We start from the raw sequence: 9,581 nt of genomic DNA, 5'->3' as shown, positions 1-9,581 counted from the left end.
AGAATATTGAAAAGTTAACCATATTTCTGGTTCTATAGGAGCAACAAAAGTTTTGTTGATAAAATTTGGTAATTTTAATAAAAAATTCGGTATTTTTAACAGTACTGGCATAATTTAAAATAACGCAAAAATTTTCAGTTTGATCATCGCTATTTTAATTAGAAAACACTTGTTAACTGTCTTTTTCATCACATTGTTGTTTTTTATTTCTATATAAGTTATAATCTCACATCTATCAATCTTTGAAACTAAAACGATTCGTGCAAATATACAAATGCCTGGACTAGGCGGGGCCTCCTTGTCCGAGCGGTATCCCCCGCAAACGCTCTGTACCGTCGAGGAAGCAGATTCGAATCCCACTGTTACCCCGGATGTATTCGTTCTATCTTTCTCTGAATAGTACCATAGCTCTTTATACTTTAGAAAGGTTTATATGATGGTCTTGTGTAATTGAGCATACTAGTCTGCATAAACGTGTGGCTGTAAATAAATAAATGAACTGAACTAGGCTGGACTAAATCAGCAGCTTAACAGTTACTCAGCAGGGCTGTGTCGGCCTTCACCACAACCCTGAAGTATCCATTTTCCTTCCTTAATTCATTCATTAATTCATTCACGCATTTATTCATTCCTTTATTTACTTATTTATTTATACTTTTTTATTATTTTTTCACTAACAATTGTCACAAACTTGATATTTGTAATAATTGGTGATAGGTGCACGTTAAATCCATCTGGTCACAAAGTCCTCCATGTTTCCATAACAAATTCATACCTCTGGGGGTACTGAATCAGAGGTTGATCGGTCTCTGGTTCAGGTCAAAATTACGATCAGAATGTATGAACGGGTCCACCCTATAAACGGGTGTGACGTATGGGTGGAGCAGAAGTCGAATTCTTAGCCATAGATGGCCCTATTGGAAAAAAGAAGAATCGCACCCCCTCTGCCTTAATGGCTGAGGACAGCAACATCAACAAAACACTTGAAAGTATCATTTTGTCCCAATTCCCCTCTGATCGATAAGAATGTTAAGTGAATGAAAATAATTAATCGCCAATAAATTCTTATCATCGATTCAAATAAACCGCCATAACCATAGAAGTGTAAACAGTATTTTATTATTCTATTTGATGAAAGGTATAGATATTAAAAGGTTAAAATAACCAAATAAATAGTAATATTCATGACAGTTGTGATGGAAAGTTTGGAAGTAGCATAAAAACCATTTATTTCGTTGAATTTTCTTTCCAGTATTGTACTTTTACTAAATATGTGGTAAAAGATCTATAAATTTACAGTAAACAGTAATTATAACAAACGGAAAAAATACCAAATGAATGGTTTAAATACCGTATTCTTCACCAGATGTTTCATTAACATACAAGTGAGATAATTTAATCAGAATTTATATTAGATAATTTAATGAGATATTTATATGAGATAATTTATATTAGTCGTTTATATTTAGTACCCATGAAATCAATATGTAATACTGTGATCTATAATTCTTGGCGAAACCTTTCACTGTAAGAAATGGATACTTAAAAATCACGTAACTTTCTTCATTTTTGACGAAATCGTCTCGTCTAATGTGCTCCGAGCAAATATTTCGTAAAAGTGACGAAATAACTACCGTCACTTCGAGGAAATGAATAAGAATTATTTCGTTAAAAAGAAGAAAAAAAAGAAAGAAAAAACGAAGAATTTATAGGGCCTTATGGTATCTAACGGACTGTATAGTTGATCACTATTTTGGGGCATCAAATAGGTTGCATACATAAAATAAAAAAAAAGAGGCAAGAAGAGCAGATATATAAATTACATCCATGCCCGAAGTGGGACTCAAACCAGGGATTTTACCGATATGACTCCTTGACCACCATATAGCCTGTCCTTGACCACCATACAACAATTCGGGTAATTTCGCCCTCCTAGTTAGGGGGTTCATCTAGTCTTCATTCTAATTAATAATCTCCCATATTGCACTGCCATAAAGTAAAGAGAAACATCTTCATCATGTATTTGACAGTTTGAATTTCGTCACAAATCACATGATTTCGTAACAAAATGATTCTCAAAATTAACGAAATACAACTCTAAGATTACTAAATCATCAAAAACGAGAGTTATAATGCGAAGTATTATTGTCTCAATCACAATTAAAGCTTAATATGGACTTGAATAGTATCAAGAGTTATTTCGATCCTGAGAACTAACGATTCGACAGTACAAACAGTCTGCTTTTTTAATATTTGTGCTTATCACGATTTGATAACAACGGATTCCAAGATTATTGGATTTTAACAAAGACTTAAATGTCAACAAGGTTACTTACCGTCCCCAAAAAATTTTGTAACTCACGCATACATTTTTAAGCATTTTCTACATACAGAGTGTTCTGTAATCACTGTTTTTATAAATTTAATTTTTGAATCCTTGCCAAAAAGGAATTAATGCTGAAACACATTTAATGTTTAAGTAAAAAAAGGCAAAACTTTTATTGAATTGTCGAAAATAACTGTTGTTTAGTGAAAATTTGAAGTTGAAAATGTTTATATAGCATGTCTAAAGTATGAACTCCCCTAACCATTCGCGTGAACCCATAGAGGTGACTATGATAACGAGGTATAACTGTTATGTCTAGGATAGGCGAGAGAAAGGGAATCTTTTTTTCGGTCCATTGTATAAGTCCTAGAGTGTAGAGAAGCTACCTTCCCTGAAATGAACTATTCTTGTTTCCATAGCAACAGACGGCCTAAGACGTGGCTGGAGGAGTTCTTACCAGAAACAAATTATAGTTGCATTTCAGCTCACTCCTGTTTCTTTACACAAAGGTGGCAGGTTTTGATGTGTGTGTTTCTGTGTTTTCGTAGCTTAGTTAATATTTTACGACTCCTAATGCAAACTTTTTCTTCACTTCACTTTTATGAGAATTCTAAACAAATCTATTGGATTTCGGAACATACTATACATTACACTGTAGACCTGAAAATTCAAATTTACAGTAGTGGCCTGTAGCCAGTAGACTCTAATAACTCAGCAGCTATTTTTTTCTCAAACCTAATGAGTCAAATGACCGATATTCATTCAATGATTTATATTCTTTTCATTTAATATGTTATTTCATTCTTGCAAACTATATTTCCAGCTTGGTTGAAAGTATTTTTTAAAAACAATGATATTATAAATAATTTACAGCCATAAAAAGTTAATTCAACAATAAAAATACTATAAATATATGACAAAAATTAGTTAAGCATGCTGAATTTAGTTAAACATACTAAAATATTTGAAAATAAACTTATATATGAAATACATTGAATGTATACATTACAACTTTGATACATGTGAATTGTTACAGATCTCTACAAATAATTTTTTTCCATCACAAATCGATTCTGATTTTCTTAGTCTTTCTGCATTAATGTACTTTTTCAATAAAACCAATCAAATTTTAAAAACCGGTCATACTTTTGGACGGTTTTTTATTTATTTGAAGTGGCCACTTTTTCTTGCTGACTCACCACATGATAAGTGGTTATTTTCAGATCTACTATACCGTAAAAATTTTGGGATCAAATTACAATCCAAATTTATTTTCTCTTAAAATCTGTTTTTGCCGTAAAATATTATACCGAAATTTTTACAGTAATATTTATTTAATTAGAGTGATTCAGTGATTTTATGGGGATTATTACTGCAAAAATTACGGTACATCATATTTGATTCCGGAACATGTTCTGGTAAAATTTATTTCTCGGTATAAGAAAACTGACTTCCTGATTGCCGATACTTTTTTCCATAATTTTATTCGGAATTTTTTACAGTTTAGCATACACGAATTTTTGGTCAACCAGTGGAAAGCATTTTGGCTTTCCTGTACGTTTTTAATTGAGTTGTTATTAATCGTGTCAACATATATGTTTCACTTAATTTCGTAATTTTTAATTAGCTAATTTATCGTAAATACAACCTAATTCGGAAAAAATTTGAATCCTTGCCAGTAATTGAGCTGAATTTTTCTTTTTTATATATATTTCGAGTCATGTAAAAATGATTTCTACAAAGGAAAATGCACGAAAATTAATAGTATACAGATAAAATTTACGATTAGTACTCAGTAGATAAATATGAAAAACATATAAACTGCAAAACATATAAATATTTAAAACATATAAATATGCAAAACATATAAGTCCAAAACGGTATTTTAACAAAATAATGTTAAATTCCTTCAATGATGAACTTAGACGTTCGAGAACGTTGCATATAATAAAACAATATTAATTTCATACCTGACTCATGTAAAAATTGTATTTGATTTTAATAGTCTTTAAAAGCGTTTACTTTTCTTTCTTATTGATATATATACCAAGAAAGCTTATAAATAGAATTATTATGACATGATAGCGTGGTTGGTAGGACGCTGGGCTCGAGATTGTGAGAGCGTGAGTTTGAATTCGGCCAACCGAAGAATCCTTGTGTATTAAATGGTGAATAGTTCATGTAAAATCTGTCAGGTCACAAAGTCCTCCATGTTCCCGTAACAGATTATTAACTCTGCGGGCACAGAATTGGAGAATGATCGCTCTCTGGTTCACGTTAAAATTATGATTTGTGGATGAATGGATTAATAAATGGGTCAGCCGTGACTTGTGTGTGGTTGAAGTCATGTTCTAGGCAATAGATGGCGCCACTGAAAAACAAGAAACGCTCAAACTACCTTAAAATAGTTTGGACTCCCATATTAGGCTTAGTGGTATTGGCAAGGGGCAACAGTAACAACAACAACTTAAATGGAATTATACATTACTACATTTCGAATCAACAATCTATAACGTCGAGTTTGATCAAATACTTTTGCACTCAAGTGCAAATACAGAATGATTCATTCTCAAATGTATGATTATTTTCAATTAATTCAATGCCACTGAAAAAATATTTTCAAGATTATCGGCAATACACATTGCAAATTAATTTTGCACTTTAAAACTACTAATTAATTTTATTAATTTCATTCATCAAAGACGTCTTAACAAGCGTATCATCAAAGAACATTCTCTTTCCCTAACTCATCTATTTTCTTCCTTTATTTCTTTCATTTTAAATCATTTTATCTTCATCGGCAATATAGTGAGAATAATTGGTGTGCCTTTAAAGATGTACATTTTCTTTCTTTTATAGTAAATGTTACAGCAAATCAATTAATTTGATTTGATATTAGAATTATTTTGTTAACAAAAGCTAAAATTCTTTCAAGAAGTTTAATAAAAACCTTATTCAAGAGAATTAAGCTGCATATTAAAGAACAAAGGCATTTAAAGAAGTAAGCTTTTCTGTTTTGAAAGATTTTATTCGAAAGATTCGAACATTTAAAAACTTTGAATTCATGTTTCACAATTATTTTTGGAAAATTTAGTTCAGAAGTTGGAATCTGGAAGAACAACAATAAAAGTTTTATTTAAAAAAAATCATCATCTAAAGACTACATCCTTTGCCATTTTGTACTTGCAGGGGAAAAAATTAACACTTTAAAGAGAATTGTTACCTTTTCTTAAAAATATATAATGATTTACGATAATTTTCCGAATTAGCGTTGGTAAATACGAGGATATTTTTTTAGATTGTTGTAAGTAAAATGTCAGAAGCATGCAAAGTAAATTTTGCACTTTATAATTGTTAATTAATTCAACGAATTTCATTTTAAAACGTTACATTTACAACCAAATTATCCAAAGATGGAACTAATATTCAAATAATCCGTATTTTCCTTATTTAAAATAATTTTATCCTTATCAGTAATTCAGAGAAAAGAATATACTTAATTGAAATACCATTAAAACTGTGAATTTTCTCTCTACTGTATTAAATGTTTAAATTAAAACTCATTAATATAAGTTAAAAAAGTTTTTCTCGAGAAGTTTAATGGATCCATTTTAAAGTAAATAAAAGTAGCGTATAATACCACAGACACTTAAAGAAACGGAGTTTAAGCCTTTTAAAATGTTTAAATCTAACTGGTTCGCAATCTTTACAGAGAAGCGCTAAATCCACATTTTAAAAATATTCTGAAGAAGTCAGTTTAATTAAAGTACGATAAATGCTTCTCTAAATCTAAACATTTAAGAAAAAGTATTCCTTCCCATTCTGTGTTTGTAAACAAAACACTTTAATTAATCAATGCTGCAAAGTGTTATTCTTATTCTTCGCTTGCTAATTGTTTATTTTTATTTGTGTTCACTTTAGAAATGCGTGAATTATTCTTACACACCTAACTATATTGCAACAAACCAAAAAAATCGAAAAATATTTTAGTCAATATTATGAAATCATCCATGCGCATAATTTCTATTATTATATATATTCTAAGGAAATGGCCGGGAAAACCCCTGTTGGCAGGGAGCTGGACTCACGTTTGTGAGAATGGGATTTCGAATTCAGCCAGCCGGAGACTCCCCGTGTAGTGACTGGTGCACGTTAAATCTATCGGATCACAAAGTCATCCATGTTCCCATAACAATCAACTCTCTGGGGTGTTGAATTGGAGATCTCTGGCTCTGATCAAAATTACGATCTGTGGACGAATGAACAGATGCATGAATTGGTCCGCCCCATAAAAGGGTGTGACGTATGAGTGAGGCAGAAGTCGAATTCATGGCCACGGAGAAGAAAAAAAACAATAGCACCCCCTCTGCTTGTTGATGTTGTTGGCCGATGACAACAACATCAACAACATTCAATTTTCAGCTTAATCATAAATGGCCTTTTTTCCATCTTTATGCGTTTCATTTGCTGTTATTATTATAATTGAAATCTTATCTAGAATTTAGAAAGAAACGTATATTTTTCTACAATAATTTTTTAAAAAGAAAGACTTGATTATATGAAATTGTTGTACAAATATCACTATGTAACGATTTCAATTCGAAACATCATGGCACCGATTTATGCATTTTTGCTTCTATTTCAAATAAAAGTAAAGAGAAACTACAACGAAGTAGACGAATTATACACTGAGAAAAATTGCCAGACAAGTAGCAAAATATACCACGTTTCTGGTTCGATGAGAAAACTAAAATTTTTGGTATTTTTCACCAAAGCGCTTTAGTTATGAGTTGGTTAAGTTAACTATAAAATATGGTTTCATTATGTGTGATGAAATTTGGTTACTTTCTTAAAATTCGGTAATTTTATCTCGTACCTTTGAGGCATAAAAATCATTCATTCGGTGAAAACTGTTTAACAAGTTTGTATTTTTTTTTTAAATATGCAGTAATAAGACTATAATTTTGAAAACCAGAATTTTTCCGGTAAGCACTTACCATAAGAACTTGAAAAATACCAAATGAATGACAGAATTTCTTTCTCCTAGCATAATATTTTAATCAATTTTCTAAAAGTGCGAGAAGAAAGGAAAGATAAAAAGTTAATTGTAATTGTTTTTGAAACCGTATTCATTTTATAGACTGTTATGCGCATTGTAACAGGCTAAAAAAGAATTCAAATTTTCAAAAACAAATTTTAATTTTCAAAAATTAGCAATAAGATTTTTTTATGTTGTTCGTATTTACTTTTAAAAAAGAGAAAGCAGAAATAAATAAATGAATTCATAATAAAAATAAAAAAATTATAGGAAATAGCATTTTTATTGGAAAATGTTACCAACTGTTACATATTATGAACAAAACAAAAAAAAACACTTTTAGCCTCTCGATTTTTATATTCATGAATATGGCATTAAAGTATTACAATTTATACAGTTTAGAGATGTTACATGTATTTCTCTTTCTCATGCATATTGGATTTCCGGTAGTAAAAAAAACACAAGTTTTAAAGTTATTTCTAAAGTTGTTATATATTTTTAGTATTCAACTTTATATGGTTCCTTTATTCTAAACTTCATCAATGGATACTCAACAAATATTCGTCTTATGTCGCTGTTGTTGCTTATCCGAACACTGGTCGAACCAGTAGACAAGACCAGCTCCATTACCCCGTACACGTTCAGAAATCCTTCCTATAACTTATCGAATTCTTTAATATATCTTTCCTATAGTTTATCGTATCCTATAATATACCCTTCCCATAATTTATCGTATCCTATAATACATCCTTGCTATAATTTTTCATATCCTATAATATATCATTTACATAATTTATCGTATCCTACAATACATCCTTCTTGTAATTTATTATATGCTATAATCTATCCTTCCCATAACTTATCGTTTCTTATAATATATCTATCCTATAATTTATCGTATCCTATAATATATCCTTCCTTAAATTTATAATATTTCCGTTTAATAATTTATCGTAATTTTTTCTTACAATTTATAAAAAACAGCAGAAATAGCACATTATTTTGAGCTAAATAAAAAAGTCACTTATCGCAATTATTTTTATAAATAAAAGTAATTGAGTATTCAAGCAATCATCTCTTTGGCAATCAATCAAGCAATCAATCTTTATACTCAAATATAAAAAGTTATAACTTTTACGAAAATTAGAAGTTTTATATTCGGGTAACAGTTTATAATTTTTATTTATTATCATTTCCTTTTTTTTTATTTTAAGAAGTTTAAAAAAAACTTACATAAACAATACATTTGCCTGAAAAAAAGTTTCGACATAAAAAGAATATTGTAAAGCATATTTTCTTTAATGAAAAAAATTTGATTTGAAGAAAAAAAAATCGATTTTACTTTTTTACTCGAGCAATGAACCAAAATATTCAGCATGTTTTTAGACACTGTATATAATTTAAGACATAATAAATTTCAGTTGCACCCAAAAAGATAACATTAAAAATAGCTAATATACATAATATTTTTGTTCATTTTGTGAAATCACAAAATTTGTATTACCTGGTTTTGTCTCAAAACATTTGAACTGCTAATAGTTTCTTTGCAAAATATATTCAACATTCGATAGATATTTTCTTAGTATTCTTTATTCAAAGCTTGTAAAATGGCATTCTGGAACTATATTATCTAATAGACTCGCCAGTCTCTTAAGAAAACGTTATTAAATCTGTTCGATACTTAGAGCAAGCAAACATACTTACAAATTTAACTTCTAATCACGGGAAAGCCATGGGTAATATTTATTGTAAGAGATAGATACAACCTGATTAAATTTCCTGATAGCTGATTATTAATATGAATTTAGTTTCAAACATACTTAAAGGATGAAGTATACATATAAATTCGTAAATTAATAATAAGCTGCATCTATAACTTCCCTTTAAGGGAGCAAATATATAAAAGATAGTGCTCGATTCTGTTAGAATACATACAACACAATTTTATTTTAATAAATTATTGGCCTTTCAATGCACGAAAATTGCTTCGCATAAAAATATTTATTTAAACGCAGTTTAGATGGCAGATAATTGAAAGGTAAGCACGATAGGGAACATGATACTAAAACTAGAATTATGCTTATTAAGATAATACCACGATGGGCTTTAAATAACTCTGCTGCGTTATCTAACATTACTAGTTATAAAATATGTGATTTATTATATAAGTTTAAGAGAAAAATTCTCAGTCACTCTGTTAAAGCTGGATTATTTATA

The sequence above is a fragment of the Parasteatoda tepidariorum genome, chromosome 8 (assembly GCF_043381705.1).
Source record: "Parasteatoda tepidariorum isolate YZ-2023 chromosome 8, CAS_Ptep_4.0, whole genome shotgun sequence".
NCBI lineage: Eukaryota > Metazoa > Arthropoda > Arachnida > Araneae > Theridiidae > Parasteatoda > Parasteatoda tepidariorum.
This window is presented reverse-complemented; position numbering follows the sequence as displayed.